Genomic DNA, 16,528 nt, shown 5'->3' on the forward strand with positions numbered 1-16,528 from the left:
AATCAGTTCTGGGGAAACAGGACAAAGGCTTCTTTACTTTTAAACACCAGTTTTCAAAATAAGTATTGAAAATCCATCTTAAAAGCTGTTAAATGCACGCTTTCGTTTTCTGTAGGCTTACGAATTTCTGTAGATTTAATGTTTTTTGATTCATTAAAATTACTCATTTTGATATACAAAACTGGCTCTCATGTCTTTTTTTTTTTAAAGTAGCTTTATTGAGGTACAACTCACAAATTATGTACAGGTACAACTCACATTTCACCCATTTAAAGTATACAGTACAGGGGTGCCTGGGTGGCTCAGTGGTTAAGTATCTGCCTTCGGCTCAGGTTGTGATCCTGAGGTCCTGGGACCGAGCCCTGTATCAGGCTCCTTGCTCAGCTGGAAGTCTGCTTCTCCTTCTCCCTCTGCCCTTCCCCCTACTCGTTCTCTCTCACATGTGTGTGCTCTCTCACTCTCAAATAAATAAATACAATTTTTGAAAAATAAAAAATAAAGCATACAATTCAGAATGGGAGAAGATATTTGCAGATGATATATTTAATGAGGGGTTAATATTCCAAAATATAAAAAGAACTTATGCAGCTTATATACTTTCTTTTTTTTTTAATTTTTATTTATTTATGATAGTCACAGAGAGAGAGAGAGAGAGAGTGAGAGAGGCAGAGGCCCAGGCAGAAGGAGAAGCAGGCTCCATGCACCGGGAGCCCGACGTGGGACTCGATCCCGGGTCTCCAGAATCGCGCCCTGGGCCAAAGGCAGGCGCCAAACCGCTGCGCCACCCAGGGATCCCACTTATGCAGCTTAATACACACAAATAATCCAATTCGAAAATGAACAGAAGACCTGAACAGACATTTCTTCAAAGAAGATCTACAGATGCTCAAAAGATGCATGAAAAGATGCTCAACATCATTAACTAGGAAAATGCAAATCAAAACCACAATGAGATATCACCTCACACCTGTCAGAATGACTAAAATAAAAAACACAAGAAACAAGTATTGCTGAGTATGTGGAGAAAAAAGTGAAACTCTCTTGCACTATTGGTGGGAATGTAAACTAGTGCAATCAATGTAGAAAACAGTATGGAAGTTCTTCAAAATGTTAAAAATTAAATTACCATGTAATTCAGTTATTCCACTACTGGATATTTACTCCCCTCCTCTAAACATACTAATTTAAAAAGATATATGTACCCCTATGTTTATTGCAGCATTATTTACAATAGCCAAGATATGCAAGCAACCCAAGTGCCTATCCACAGATGAATGGATTAAGAAGATGTGATATACATATACAACGGAATATTACTCAGCCATATAAAAGGAGATCTTGCCATTTGCAGCAACATAGATGTATCTAGAGGGCAAAATGTTAAGTGAAATAAGACAAAGACAAATACAATATGATTTCATTCAGAGGTGGAGTTTCAGAAAAAATTAAATGAAAAAGAGACAAATAGACTCTTAAGCACAGAGAACAAATTGGTGGTTGCCAAAGGGGAGGTGGGAGGGAGAAAGAGCTAAAATAAAGGGGATTAAGAGTACTCTTATTATGATGAGCACTTAGTAATGTATATAGAATTGTTGAACCATTGTGTTGTACACCTGAAACTAATATAACACTCTATTAATTATACTGCAATAAAAAATTCAAATTCGATTTAAACTAAAATAACAAAGTGTACAGTTCAGTGGTATTTAATATACTCACAGATTACCACAACTTGCTTTTAGAACATTTTTGTCACCCGAAAAGGAAACCCTATATCCATTTGCAGTCAGTCTTTATCCCTCTCTCACCCACAGTTTCAGAAAACCACTTATCTACTTTCTGTTTCTATAGATTTGCCTGTTGTGGATAGGCATGTATTTATTTTAAAAAGACTTTACTTATTTATTTTTATATTATTATTTGAGAGAGAGCGCAAATGTGAGGAGGAGGAGAGGACCAGGGAGAAGGAGGAGGGGAAAGAATCTTAAGCAGACTTTACGCTGATCTGGAGTCAATGGAGACAGTGTGGGGCTTGATCTCATGACCCTGAGATCATGACGTGAGCTGAAGCTGAATCGGATGCTTAACCGACTGAGCCATCCAGGTACATTTATTTATTTACTTACTTATTTACTTACAAATTTTATTTTTAAGTAATCTGTATACCCAACATGATCCTGAGATCAAGAGTTGCTTGCTCCACTGACTGAGCCAGCTAGTCTATTGTGGTTATTTAATTAATAGGCTCATAAAATATATGGTCTTTTGCTTTTACCTAACATGTTTCAAGGTTAGTCCATTTTGTAACATGTATCAGAACTTCATTCCTTCTTTTGTGTGAATAATATCCATTGAATGAGTAATACCACATTTTTATTTATCATTCATCAGTTGATGAGCATTTGGGTTGTTTCTGTTGTTTGGGCATTTTAAATAATGCTGCTATGAACATTAGTTAGTGTACAAGTGTTAATGTAGACATATGTTTTTGTTTCTCATGGGTACTTACTCTAGTTATATACTTGCTAGATCATATGTTAATTCTCTGTATAATATTTTGAGGAGTGACAATTTTTTTCCAAAGTGGTTAAGCCATTTAAATTTCCCACACAGCAGTGTATGAGGGTTCCAAATGCTGCATATCTCACCAATTCTTATTATTGTCTATCTTTTTTATTATAGCCATCCTAGTGAGTGTCAAGTGATATCTCATTGTGGTTTTGATTTGTATTTCCTTAATTACTAATTATGTTGAGCATATTTTCATGTGCTTTTTGGCCATTTGTGTATCTTTTTGATAGAAATGTCTATTCAAATATTTTGCACATTTTTAAATTGGGTTGTTCATTTTTAAGATTTTTGAGTTGTAAGTACTCATATTTTAGATACTAAATCCTTATCAGACACATGATTTGTAAAAAATTTCTTCCCATTCTGTGGATTGTCTTTTCACTTTCCTAGCAATCTTTTTAAAAGATTTCATTTATTTATTCATGAGAGACACAGAGAGAGAGGCAGAGGCAGAGGCAGAGGGAGAAGCAGGCTCCCCACAGGGAGCCCAATGTGGGATTCGATCCCAGAACTCTGGGATCATGACCTGAGCCAAAGGCAGACACTCAACCATTGAGCCACCCAGGTGTCCCCTTTCCTAGCAATTTTTTTGAAGTGCAAAAGTTTTTAATTTTGGTGAGGTTCCTTGGGATTGTCTATATATAAAATTATGCCATCTGCAAGTAGAGTTTTACTTCTTTCATTACAATTTGAATATCTTTTACTTCTTTTCTTGCCTAATTACTCCAGCTAGAACTTCTAGCACAATGGTATAATGTAAGTTGCAAGTGTGGACATCCTTATCTTATTTTTGATCTTGGGGGAAAACTTTCAGTCTTTCACGATTAAGTATCATGTTAGCTGTGGTTTTTCTCTTAAATGTTCTTTATCTGGTTGTGGAAATTTCCTCTATTCCTAAGTTTTTAGTGTTTTTTAGAGTTTGTGAACTGATTTTTCTGTGCCTATGAAGGTGATAATGTGGGTTTTTTTGTCCCGTTATTCTATTAATGTGATATATTACATTGATTGATTTTTGTATGATGAATTAACCTTGCATTCCTTGGATTTTGCAATTGCTAATATTATACAATCCTTATATGTTGTAGTTTCAGTGTGCTAGTGGTTTTTTGGAGAGTTTTTGCATTTATATTAATAAGGAATATTGGCCTGTAGTTTTCTTACAATATTTTTGTCTGTTTTTTTAATAAATTTATTTTTTATTGGTGTTCAATTTGTCAACATACAGAATAACACCCAGTGCTCATCCCGTCAAGTGCCCCCGTCAGTGCCCATCACCTATTCACCTCCACCCTCCGCCCTCCTCCCCTTCCACCACCCCTAGTTCGTTTCCCAGAGTTAGGAGTCTTTATGTTCTGTCTCCCTTTCTGATATTTCCCACACATTTCTTCTCCCTTCCCTTATATTCCCTTTCATTATTATTTATATTCCCCAAATGAATGAGAACATACACTGTTTGTCCTCCGATTGACTTACTTCACTCAGCATAATACCTTCCAGTTCCATCCACGTTGAAGCAAATGGTGGGTATTTGTCGTTTCTAATGGCTGAGTAATATTCCATTGTATACATAAACCACATCTTTATCCATTCATCTTTCGATGGACACCGAGGCTCCTTCCACAGTTTGGCTATTGTGGACATTGCTGCTAGAAACATCTGTCTGGTTTTGATATTAAGGTAATAGTTGGCTTCATAGAATGAATTTGGAAGCTCCTTCTTGTATTTTTTAAAAAATTGTGAATGGTTAGTAGTAAATCTTTAAATGTTGGATAGACTTCACAGTGATAACGTTTAAATGTTAGGTAAAATTCACTGCCATCTGGGTCTGGGATTTGTTTGTGGGAAGTTTTTAAAGTATTAATTCAATCTCCTATTCTAGGTCTGTTCTGATTTCTCGTCAGTTGTGGTCGTTTGTGTCTTTCTAAGAATCCGTCCATTTTATGTCAGTTACCAAATTTGTTGACAGTTATTCATACTATTTTCTTACAATCTTTTTATTTTCTATAGTGATGTTACTTCTTTCATTTCTGATTTTGATCATTTGAGTCTTTTCTCCTTTTTTTGGTCAGGCTAGTATATCTTTCTCAGTATTGTCAATCATTTCAAAGAACCAACTTTTATTTTTGTTCGTTTGTTTATTTATTTTAATCTCCACTGCTTTTCTGAAGATTTTATTTCTTTCCTCTTTAGTCTTTATTATTTCCTTCTCTTCTCTTGCTTTGTTTGTGGTTTGCTCTTGTAGTTTGCTCCTGTGCAAAACAAGTAGTTTTCTACTTTCTTAAGGTGGAAGTTTAGGTTATTGATTTGAGATTTCTCTTCTTTTTTAATGTAGGCATTATCATTTAAAACTTTCTTCTAAACACTGTTTAGATATATCCCATGAATTTTAGTGTGTCATGTTTTCATTTTCATTCATCTTGTATTTCTAATGTCATTTTTGAATTCTTCTTTGATCCATTGGTTGTTTACTGACATTTGCTTCATAGCCTACTATTAGGGTTTGTACTGGAGAATGTTTCATATGTGTTTGATGAATGTGTATTCTGTTGTTGGCTATAGATATCTGTTAGGTTTATAATGTTCAAGTTTTCTATTTCCTTCTGAATCTTCTGCCAAGTTCTGTCTATCATTGAAAGTGGGATATTGAAGTCTTTATCAGTAATTGCCTTCTTCCTTCAATTCTAATGGTATTTGTTTCATGTATTTGGGGTCTTTTAAGGTATATGTATGTTTATGGTTGTAATCTTTTCCTAATAGATTTACCTTTCTATCATTTTAGTGTATCCCTTTTACCTCTAATAACATATTTTAAAGTCTATTTTCTCTGATATTAGTATAGCCATTCCAGCTCACTTATAGTTGTTGCTTTCATGGTATATCTTTTTCTTCCTTTTACTTTCACCTTGCTTGTACCTTTGAACCTGATGTTAGCATGTAGTTTGATCTTATTTTTATAGCTAGTCCCACAGTCTTTGCTTTATTATTAAGTTATTTAACCCAGTCACATACTATTGCTGATATGGTTGGATTTATGTCTTCCATTTTGTTTTTTGTTCTCAATATGTCTTGTGTCTTTTATGTTCCTCTGTACTTAATTTACTTCTTTTGCATTAAGCAAATATTTTCTAGTAGGACATTTTAATTCCTCTTATTTTTTAAGATTTTTAGTTTATTTATTTATTCATGACAGACAGAGAGAGAGAGGCAGAAACACAGGCAGAGGGAGAGGGAGGGAGAGAAGCATGTTCCATGCAGGGAGCCCGACGCGGGACTCGATCCCGGGTCTCCAGGATCATACCCCGGGCCAAAGATGGCACCGAACCGCTGGACCACCGGGGATGCCCCCTCTTATGATTTGTTAAAACTATGTTTTGAGTTATTTTTCTAGTGGATTACTCTAAGGCTTACAATGTACATCTTAACAGACTCTACTTCAGGTTTACACTAGCTTAATTCCAGTAAGATATAAACTCTACTGATCTTTTTTCTATTCCCTTCTCCCCCAACTGCAGGTTATTAGGCCCTCCTCTCTTTGGTCTGGTCATACCGATCCAGCCCTACCTCTTGCCTCTCCCCAAAGGGCTCCCTCTGTTCCAGACAGTTCTTTCTGCCCACTCTACACCATACACACTCTCACTTCCTACCTTACAGCCCTTGGAATGGCCTGGAGTGGCCTCTTTGGTTATGTGGCTGCAATGTCAGATGTCCATTTGTGATGGTATCAGCAACTCTGCCTTCAGTTGGTGGCCTTAAGTATCCTTGTGGGGTATAGTGCATAGCAGATGAAGGGGAAGTGGGAGGGCATGTTTGGAGAATGCTCAGAACAAATTGTTAGCATGGCCTACTCTTTCCTACCAAGACCCACATGATATTTTGATGCCTCCCTTATGTGAGTAGAGAGCCTTTTCTGGAAAGTAGGACTATGTAGGAAGTCCTCTTCTTAGCAACAATTGAAATAACGATAGTCATAAGTACTATTTATTGACCATTTACCATGGACTAGGTACTATGTTATAGACTTCATATGCTTTATCTCAATCTTGTCATTGTTTTGTGAGGTGAAGAGTTGTTATTGCCACCATTTCATAGATGAATACATTGGGGTTTACTGGTAAGTTGGAATTGAAACCCAGAGAGCATGACTACAGAACCCTTGCAAGGAGGTGGTTGTACCACCTCCTTTATATTCATCTACCCCTATTGGTGCTTTGTGCTTCAAGCTAAGATCTTTGAGGTCAGGGATCCTAAACTTCTCTCTTTTCCCTACTCCTGACCCATGCCACTGAAAGACCTCCCTTGATCCAGCTCTCACATATGAAACCTATGGAAGGGCTAACCACAGCCTCTGTCTATCTTCTTCAGGACTAGAAGCAGCTGAAGATCTTGCTCAAGTGCCTTCCTGCTGCAGAAGAAACTTGAAGAAAATGGGAGTAAGAGAAATAAGGGTTGGGGAGAGCAGCTGCAGCCTTGATCACAGCCTGGGCATGGGGAAGAAGGTTATAGAGAATTGTGTTGGTTGGAAACCAATGGTACATAAATGAAAATATTTATGAGGACCTGACTGTGTATGTAGCATAGCCAACTGTTGAAATAGATAAATGTGCCAAGGAGATGATAGCCACCTAGACTTATTAAAAATTAAATTAATTTTAAAGCAATACACATGGGTCTCACTTTCATTTTGATGATAAGACTGGTATTATGTAGGCTGAGCTTACATAATTCAAAGGTTGCTCATGTATTATGAATATTGCCATAAGACATGTTAAAAAGTTATTACACTGTTGTCCAAATAAATTATAACTATTTTAAGAAAAAATGTACCTCCCAATCCCATTTTAATTTATCATGTTCTTCATTAGCCCTTGTCCATATGCACATATAATTGATCATAACAGATAAAAGGCTATGCTTTGCTTTTCTTCCATTATTATTGTCTTAAGCATTTTCTCTCTTCCCCAGCTTTGTATACTTTTCATTATTACTGTTTGTCATTGAGCGAGTGTACTCTTCTTATCCCTCTCTGAGTTGTGAATGTTTCTAGGGTAGAGACTATGTCTTAATCATATTTTCCCTTCTACCATCCATCCAGTAGGTGGTAGTTCATTTTTATGGAAGTTCATTAATGAAATTAGGAAATTTCTATTTGTGAACTTTGTAAATGATGTTATTGTCAACAGTACCACAAATACAGTTGTTTCCCCCTTCTTTTGAATGATTTCCTCTGAATAAATTCTCAGATTCACCAGATCCAAGGATATAATCTTTTTATGTTTTAAAAACATGCCTTCATATTGCCTTAAAAGATTGTACTAATTTACTCTAATAATAGAAATGTATAAATACTTGATTTCAGTCTTATCGGCAGTAGGTATTACAATTTTAAAAATACTTTAATTGGCATAAACTGTGACTTCTTCTTTATTTATATTTTTTATATTTGTTACTATAATTAGTAAGGCTGAATATATTTCTATATTAGTTTGGTAATTTTAATTCCTGTTGTGAAAAATTTGTTTTTATATCATGTGCCTTTCAATCCACTGACTTCTTAATGTTTTGCTTAAGAATTTAAGATCTTGAATGCAGTATATAAAAATTCATTGTTATTCAACCTCCAGAGAGGTGATATTTACTACTTTAGTAAATTCAAAATATTTTTCTAACTTATATTGTGATATATTCTTTGACTTGCTAATTATTTAAAAGTATATTCTCCGGATTTCCGAACACATGAGAATTTTTTAGTGGTCTTTTGTCGCTGAATGCTAGCTTGGTTGAATAGTTGTCAAAGAACATACTCTGCATTTAAGTCCTTTGGAATATCTTGATACTGCACAGTAAATACTCAATTTTGGGAAATGTTCCAGACTTTAAAAAGAACGTCTATTTTGTAATTGCAGGGTACAGTATTATACATAGATCCATTAGGGCAACTTTGTTTGTGTATTCTTTAAATATTTTATACCTTGACTTGCATATTTTGCCAGTTACTGAGAGGCATATTTTAAAATTTCATACTGTGCTTCTGGATTTGTCCATTTTTCCTCATTGAGGCACTATATCCAGGTGTGTATAGGGCCTTATGGGTCTGGATAGGCAGTAATGTGTGGATGGGTGGGCAGACCCCACTCCACTGTGGTCCTAAAATAGTGCGCTCCAGCTCCTTTTTTGCCTCTTAACCTGGGGCAGCAGTACTTTCCCATTGACTCTTGCAGGGATTCTGAGACTGAGGAAAGTTAAGTTACAAGTTGGTTAGAGAATAGAGACAGAGAAACAGAAGAGGGGTCAGGAAAGCATAGCTGCCAAAAGGTTGCCAGGGAGGAAGAAAAGAGGCTGTTATTTTGACAATATTTTTGAATATTCCCAGTTGCCAAGAAAGAAATTATTACTTTTTGGGGAAAAGTTTTGAAGGCCTTTCCCTATCACTTCCTGCCATGCTTTCAAATGCTACCCATATGCACATGGGCCTTTTGCGTCCTTCAAATCCAACATAAAGCCAATTTTCTTCTCTGCAAAGTCCAGATCCAACCCCATACACATCATTTCAGTTCCCTTTGACTAGAATGCCCCTCTTTCCCCTGTTGCTCACTTGGAAAAGTGCTATTCATCCTAAACACTCAGCTGGCCACAAGTCCTGGAAGCATTAGCTCATCTATTCAGGCAGGTTTAATATTTCCTCTTTCAGGTGTCAAGAGCAGCCTGCTCATTTCTTTCTGATAGCTCTAGTCATATTACTCACTTCCACACTCTCTCTCTCATCTGGAGATCCTTCTGGGCAGTGGACTGTGTTCTAGTCATCTTTGTCACGTTGGCCACTTACACAGTTCTTGGTATATAGGAGATACTTAATATATATAGAATCAAGAAATGAGTGAGTAAAGTGATTTCTGCAATCAGTAGATGAGGTACATATTAGACAATTCAATCACTTTAAGATTAGTTCACCCAGGAAACATTTATTAAGCTCACTCATTCTTTGTACCAAGATTACATCTGTGAATAAGTTAGTCAGGCATCTTGTCCTCATATTGCTCAGGAAAACCACAGAAGATAGGCAGCCATCTCTGGGGGACAGCAAGCACTATGGTAAGTAATACATTTTTGTGAATCCCACACTGAAAGATCAGCTAGTAGTAAAAAAACAGTGGGGTGAGGCTTGCTCAGGATAAGGTTTGTGAGATGCCTATGGCAAAGGGTTGGTTAAGTTAGAGCCTATTAAAAGGTAGAAGGCCCTAAAGACACCATGAGCACACAGCCACAGATCTTCTCAGTGAGGTACAGACTGTGGGGTCAATTGTACTCATTGCCCTAATTTGTCTTATTTCTGTCTCCACCCTTGTGAGACCAGGATATTATACAGGAGCTAGGAAAAACCCAAGACTGTGAAAAACCCACAGCTTCCCATGGAAAATTGATCATAGAGTAGAACTATTTTACTTCTTCAAATCCTTATTATTTAAAACATTTCTCTCTTATTCTTGATTCAGGGACTAGCCTGGCTGTGTCAAATCCTCCCTGCCAGCCTTGAAGCTCAGTGCATTGCCCCCTTTTCATTGGTTGTGGGGGAATTGCTATCCATGATTGGTGAGAGCAATTCAGGATACCGATTACTATGAATTCTCAGAATTTATCTTCAGATTAAAGGTGTGGTCAGCTCAACAGTATCTCTTGAACTTGAAAAGAAGTGATCGGCATTAGGAAGCATGTTGAGCTGAAGCTGCCCTTCATTTATTCTCTACATTGCTGCTTGGGTACAAGAACAAGGTAGGAGAATCATCATTGTTTTACTGAGGGCTCTATAAGCAAGGCCTGGGGAAGTGTGTAAGAGAAGATCCTGATGTGGGGCTCAATCCCAGGACTCCAGGATCATGACCTGAGCCAAAGGCAGATGGTTAATGAACTGAGCCACCCAGGCACCCCACAAAATTCAGTTTTAAACCTAGATTTGACTATCTCCACAGCTCCACATTCTCTTCATGTGGTTTGCAAAATGAAATTCCCACACCTGTAGCATTTATAATTTACTTAGGGAGATAAGATTCCTAAAAGTACGTTTAATAAAAAGTGACAGCAACTTAAAATAGATAAAACAGAGGCCTTTTAAATAGATAAAACAGGGATCCCTGGGTGGCGCAGCAGTTTGGCGCCTGCCTTTGGCCCAGGGCGCGATTCTGGAGACCCGGGATCGAGTCCCACATCGGGCTCCCGGTGCATGGAGCCTGCTTCTCCCTCTGCCTATGTCTCTGCCTCTCTCTCTCTCTCTCTCTCTCTCTGTGACTATCATGAATAAATAAAAAAAAATTAAAAAAAATAAATAGATAAGACAGACTTTCATTGACATGGAAATGTTCATAATATATTGCTAAGTGAGGAAAAGCAGGCTTGAGAATAGCAAGGTAGTCTTCACTGGAAGCAAAGAGTAAGATGGATTGTCCATCACCCAGATCAAGATGGTGCAGAGACTTCCTTGTGGTTCTTACTGGTCAACTTCCTCCCAAGGGTTAACTATTCTAATGATTTCTATTACTATAAATTAGTGTTATCTGTTCTACATACAAATAAAATAATTTAGTATAAACTTTTTAATGTTTAGATGCTTTCATCACATTTTGTCTGTGAGATTTATCCATGTTGTGTGTAACAAAAGGCTCTTAAAGTTGCTGAGTACTATTCAGTTAATGGACTATACCACTGATTGATGGATATTTTTGTGGTTTCAGATTTCATGCTATTGTGACTAAAGCTCTATGAACATTGTTTTACATGTCTTTGGCTTCCCTATTTGCTCATGTCTCTTGAATATCTATTGATCAATCGATACTTTATAAATGTGTATTAGTTAATTAATTACTGTAGAGGTGGAATTGTTGCCTCATAGATTGGACATATGTTTAGCTTTAATAGGTGCTGCCAAAGTTTACAAAATAGTCATAATGATTTATACTGTTTCCATCAATGTATGAGAGTCTTTGTTGCTCTGCATTCTACTCCTAGCCATCTGGTGGCAGTATAGAGGTAGCTTAGTGATTTTAATTCATATTTCCCTAATGACTAATGACGTTGAGTACCGTTTTCATATCCTTTTGGTTATGTGGATATAGTTGGGGTGAGAGTTCCTAGTCTGCCTCAGGGGCTTGCAGAGTTTGAACTTCTCATTGGCACTGAGAAGAGGCCTGACCAAATGCAGGGCAATAGGAGAAGAGGAAGGGATGGGGCCTGAAAGCTGTCAGCAATGAAACATCGATAATGGAGTGATGCTTCTTATTACTTTTATTTTATCTTAGAAATATCTCTAAAATCTGTAATGGTGAGAAAATAATAAACCTACATATTTATTGAAATAATATTTACCTTGTTGCATGCACTTGGAACACTAGATAAAGAAGTATGAAAACATGATACTTAAGATGATTTTAATTCTTTGGGTTAGGCCAGGGAATTAGCCTTTAAGTGTGATTATATTTTGCTTGGTTGTACTGTGACTGTTTTATGAGCGAGAACTAGATTTAGAATTCCAGAAAAAAATACAATTTTTTTCTCTGTTTTGTTTCTTAAATTCCACATATGAATGAAATCATGTGATATTTGTCTTTCTCTAACTCATTTCACTTAGCATTATACTATCAACATCCATCCATGTTGTTGCAAATGGCAATGTTACATTCTTTTTATGGCTAAGTAATATTCCATTGTATGTATGTGTACCACATCTTCTTTATCCATTTGTTTGTGGATGAACACCTGGGTTGCTTACATATCTTGACTATTGTAAATAATGCTGCAATAAACATGGAGGTGCATATATCTTTTCAAATCAGTGTTTTCATATTCTTTGGGTAAATACTCAGTAGTGGAATTACTGAGTCATGTCATAACTCTATTTTCTTTAACTTTTTGAGGAGCCACCAGTTTTCCATAGTGGCTGCATCAGTTTGTATTCCCAACAACCGTGCAATAGGGTTCTTTTTTCTCCACATACTCACCAACACTTGTTTCTTATGTTTTTTATTTTAGCCATTCTGATAAATGTGAAGTGATATCTCATTGTGGTTTTGATTTTCATTTCCCTGCTGATCAGTGATACTGAGCATCTTTTTTATGTGTCTGTTGGCAGCTTCTTTGGAGAAATGTCTATTCATATCTTCTGCCCATTTTTAAATTGGATTATTTTTGTGTTTGTGTTGAGTTGTATAAGTTCTCCATAAATTTTGGATATTAACCCCTTATCATATATCTCCCTTGCGAATATCTTCTGAAGTAAAATAGAGATAAAAAAACACAGTTAAATGTAGAGCACAAACTGGTGGTTACCAGAGGGGAAATCGGGGGTGGTGGTGGGTGAAACAGGTGATGGGGACTAAAGAGTATACTTATGATGAGCACTGTGTATGTCTAAACTTGTTGAGGATGCCTGGGGGGCTCGGTTAAGTGTCTGCCTTCAGCTCAGGTCATGACCTCAGGGTCCTGGGATCAAGCTCTGCATCAGACTCCCTGCTCAGTGGGGAGTCTGCTTCTCCCTCTTCCTCTACCCACCCCCCAACTCATGCTCTGTATGTGTGTGTGTGTCTCTCTCTCTCTCAAATAAATAAATAAATAAATAAGTAAATAAATAAAATTTGTTGAATTACTATACTGTACACCTGAAACTGATATGACACTTATGTTAATTATGCTGGAATTTAAAAAATAAAAAATAAATGTAATTATTGACAATTTATCCATAGCAGTAAACTAAGTATGGATTCTTGGCTATCTCAACAGTTATAAACTTTTTTTTAAAAGATTTTATTTATTTATTCATGAGAGATACAGAAAGAGAGAGGCCAGAGACACAGGCAGAGGGAGAAGCTGGCTCCATGCAGGGAGCCTGACGTGGGACCCGATCCTGGGTCTCCAGGATCACTCCCTGGGCGGAAGGTAGGCGCTAACCACTGAACCACGCAGGGATCCCCCAATAGTTATAAACTTAAAGACTATGTCTTATGTAAATTATTTCCTCTCAGTTTTCACAAAGACTGTGGAATAGAGAGGGAAAGCATCCTTTCATATTTGCTTTTATAAGAAATGCAGGCTTATAAATGTGAAATGGCTTGCCCAGTTATTGCTTTCTGGAGCAGTCATTTTAGACAAAGATTTTGAAACACAATGTCAGAAAGGTATTTCAAACATTTTAATAATGATTTAGTTACTTTGACATTAAAACAAACACATTCTACCTGTGAGGCAGCTTAAGGCCTCATCCTTAGTCATGTGGCTTGGGCCTAAATCCTCTCTGGTTTGCCATTAGGGAAAAAGTTCAAGGACTACTGCATAAGGTATATAACTCTTAATAAAACAAGGTCCTAATATTCCAGGAATAAAAAGCAGTCACCTGATGATAGGGAAGGATAGATCGTAGGACTGACAGGTCCTAACTTATCCCCACTATAATTTGTTCTTTCTACTAGCTACCTAATTCTCTCCTCTTTGCCAGCGTGTCTGACCCTTAGTTTACTCAGATATGGCTTCTCTCTAGCCAAGGCAAGGACAAAAATCCATTTCTACTTTTTCTAAGTCCATAAGTGGTGGGGTTCTGGATTTTGAACCTCAGTTTCTCCATCTATAAAATGAAGACTATAAGGGCTACTTCAGGGGTTGTTGTAAATATAAATATGTATTTATATACTAAATCATATAAATATATTTATTAAATATTTATAAAACTTAAATATTTATAATATTTAATATGTAAATATATAAACTAATATATTCATATATTATCTTATACATTTATATATTATATATTATATATAAACATAATATATGAAATATCTGGATAGATTTAATATAAATATTAAATATATTTATTAAATATATTAAAAATAAACATGTATATTAAATTAAATATCCATGTAAAGACCTTGCACTATCCCTGGTGATTTTGGATACTCAGTAAGTATAGTTAGTTGCTAATTGAATTCCTCCATTCTGGAAGTGGATATAACTGATATAGATCTGAGCTTCCTTTGGGTAAGGGTTACTGTATCCCTGGTTTGCTCAGTGTTGTCTTGGTTTTAGCACTGAAAATCCAGCATTCCAGGAAGCTTCTTACCAGGTCACGGAAAAGCCTGCCTAAAATCATATTTTCAAGGTATGAAACAAGAAGGATGTCTGTTTTGGTCCATATGGGTTGTCTTGGTTTTAGCACTGAAAATCCAGCATTCCAGGAAGCTTCTTACCAGGTCACGAAAAAGCCTGCCTAAAATCATATTTTCAAGGTATGAAACAAGAAGGATGTCTGTTTTGGTCCATATGGGTTGTCATAATACCATAGACTGGGTGGCTTAAACAACAGAAATTAATTTTCTTACAATTCTGGAGACTAGAAGTTCAAGATTAAGATGCCAGGAGGTTGCAGATTAGTCACCTCTTTGTACACACATGACATCTTTGTATGCATGTGGACAGAGAGAAAGCAAGCTCCCTGGTGTCTCTTCTTATAAGGCACTAATCCTCTTGGGTCAGGGCACCACCTATGACCTCATTTAACCTTAGTTGCTTCTTAGAGGCTCTGTCTGCACATACGGCCACATTAGGGGTTAAATCTTCACCATATGAATTTTGGGAGGACACAAATATTCAGTTGATAACAGTGTCCTTCTTAATTTGGAAATATATTGATAAGAATGGAGAAAAGGATTACAGTGAAACAATTTATATGCTGTTTCTCTGAAACAGTTTGGTTATCTTTGAAGAGGTCACAAGGAGCCTGTAAAGGCATGAACTGATTACACCTGAGTCATTTGATGTTGTGGGTGGGTTGCATCAAAAACTTCTACAGCAGGGTACCTGAGTGGCTCAGTAGGTTAAGCGCCCAACCCTTGATTTCATCTCAGGCCATGATCTCAAGTTTGTGAGATTGGGCTCCACACTGGGCATGGAGCCTGCTTAAGATTCTCTCTATCACTCCCCCCCAACCTTGCTTACTCTCTCAACAAACCAGCAAAAACCTTCTGCAGAAAAAAAAAAAAAAAAAAAAAAAAGACTTGATTTTTGGAAGTAAGATTGCATTAGAACTCTAAAAAGTATCACCACAAAAGGGCAGCAAGGTTAAACAGGGCTTTCTCAATTTCTTTATTAAGGACTGTAACAAATTAGAATTAATTTCACAATTTCAAATTACCTGTGTGCTTTAAATCTACTTTTCCTGAGAAAGAGAGGTTTCATGTATGATGACAGCTAACTTGCTTCAGATTACTTTAAAATGATAGACATTTCAGACATAGTTCATCTGACGAATTTATAGATGCAAAGTACCTGATTGACAAACAGCTCATTTACCAAAACAAACTTGTAAATACAAAGTTGATAGACATTTTTGGAGAGCTGAAAACTAATTCCTACAAATCTATAAGCCTGATGTTACAGGTATAAGATAAACCAAATAAAATCCTCAGTATCCCATTTTCAAATGCTTTCATTAAGAGGATATTTAGCTTCATATCATCACATTGGACTGACACTACAAATCAATAAAACATATACTTGCTAAGAGCAGAGTTATAAGTCAAAGTGAGGTTTACATGTGACTGTATTTGGTTTTACTATTACATATAAGACAAAGAAGGATGTCCTAAAGGTTGCAGGCAGTTCAGAGAAATGCCATTGGGAAAAGAACAGGAAAAGTAAAAAATATCCTACTGTATCATGGGATAGAAATATATTGCCCCACTGAACTCCCTTTTAGCAACCACCAATCTATTATTATTATTTAAGAGTCTGGTTTTTTATTTGTCTCTTTTTTTCTTTGTTTTGTTTTTTAAATTCTACATATGAGTGAAATCATATCATATTTGTCTTTCTCTGACTTATTTTACTTAGGATAATACCCTCTAGGTCCATCCATATTGTTGCAAATGGCAAGTTTACATTCTTTGTATGGCTGAGTAATATTCCATTGTGTATACCATATCTT

General features: G+C 36.4%; 1 protein-coding gene across 2 annotated transcripts in view; it reads left to right on the plus strand.

The window, feature by feature from the left end:
- The window catches only part of GASK1A (golgi associated kinase 1A), an 82,692-nt gene that overhangs the window by 4,300 nt on the left and 61,864 nt on the right, over positions 1 to 16,528 (plus strand). Inside the window, exon 1 of one of the 2 annotated variants that reach the window (XM_038570604.1) lies at positions 10,025 to 10,338. The exons of the other annotated variant lie outside the window; for it this stretch is intronic. The gene's annotated coding sequence lies outside the window, so the exon portion shown is untranslated. Of the gene's footprint in view, positions 1 to 10,024; positions 10,339 to 16,528 lie in introns of those variants that run through there. 2 annotated transcript variants of the gene reach the window in all.

Source organism: Canis lupus, chromosome 23, assembly GCF_011100685.1.
Source record: "Canis lupus familiaris isolate Mischka breed German Shepherd chromosome 23, alternate assembly UU_Cfam_GSD_1.0, whole genome shotgun sequence".
Lineage (NCBI taxonomy): Eukaryota > Metazoa > Chordata > Mammalia > Carnivora > Canidae > Canis > Canis lupus.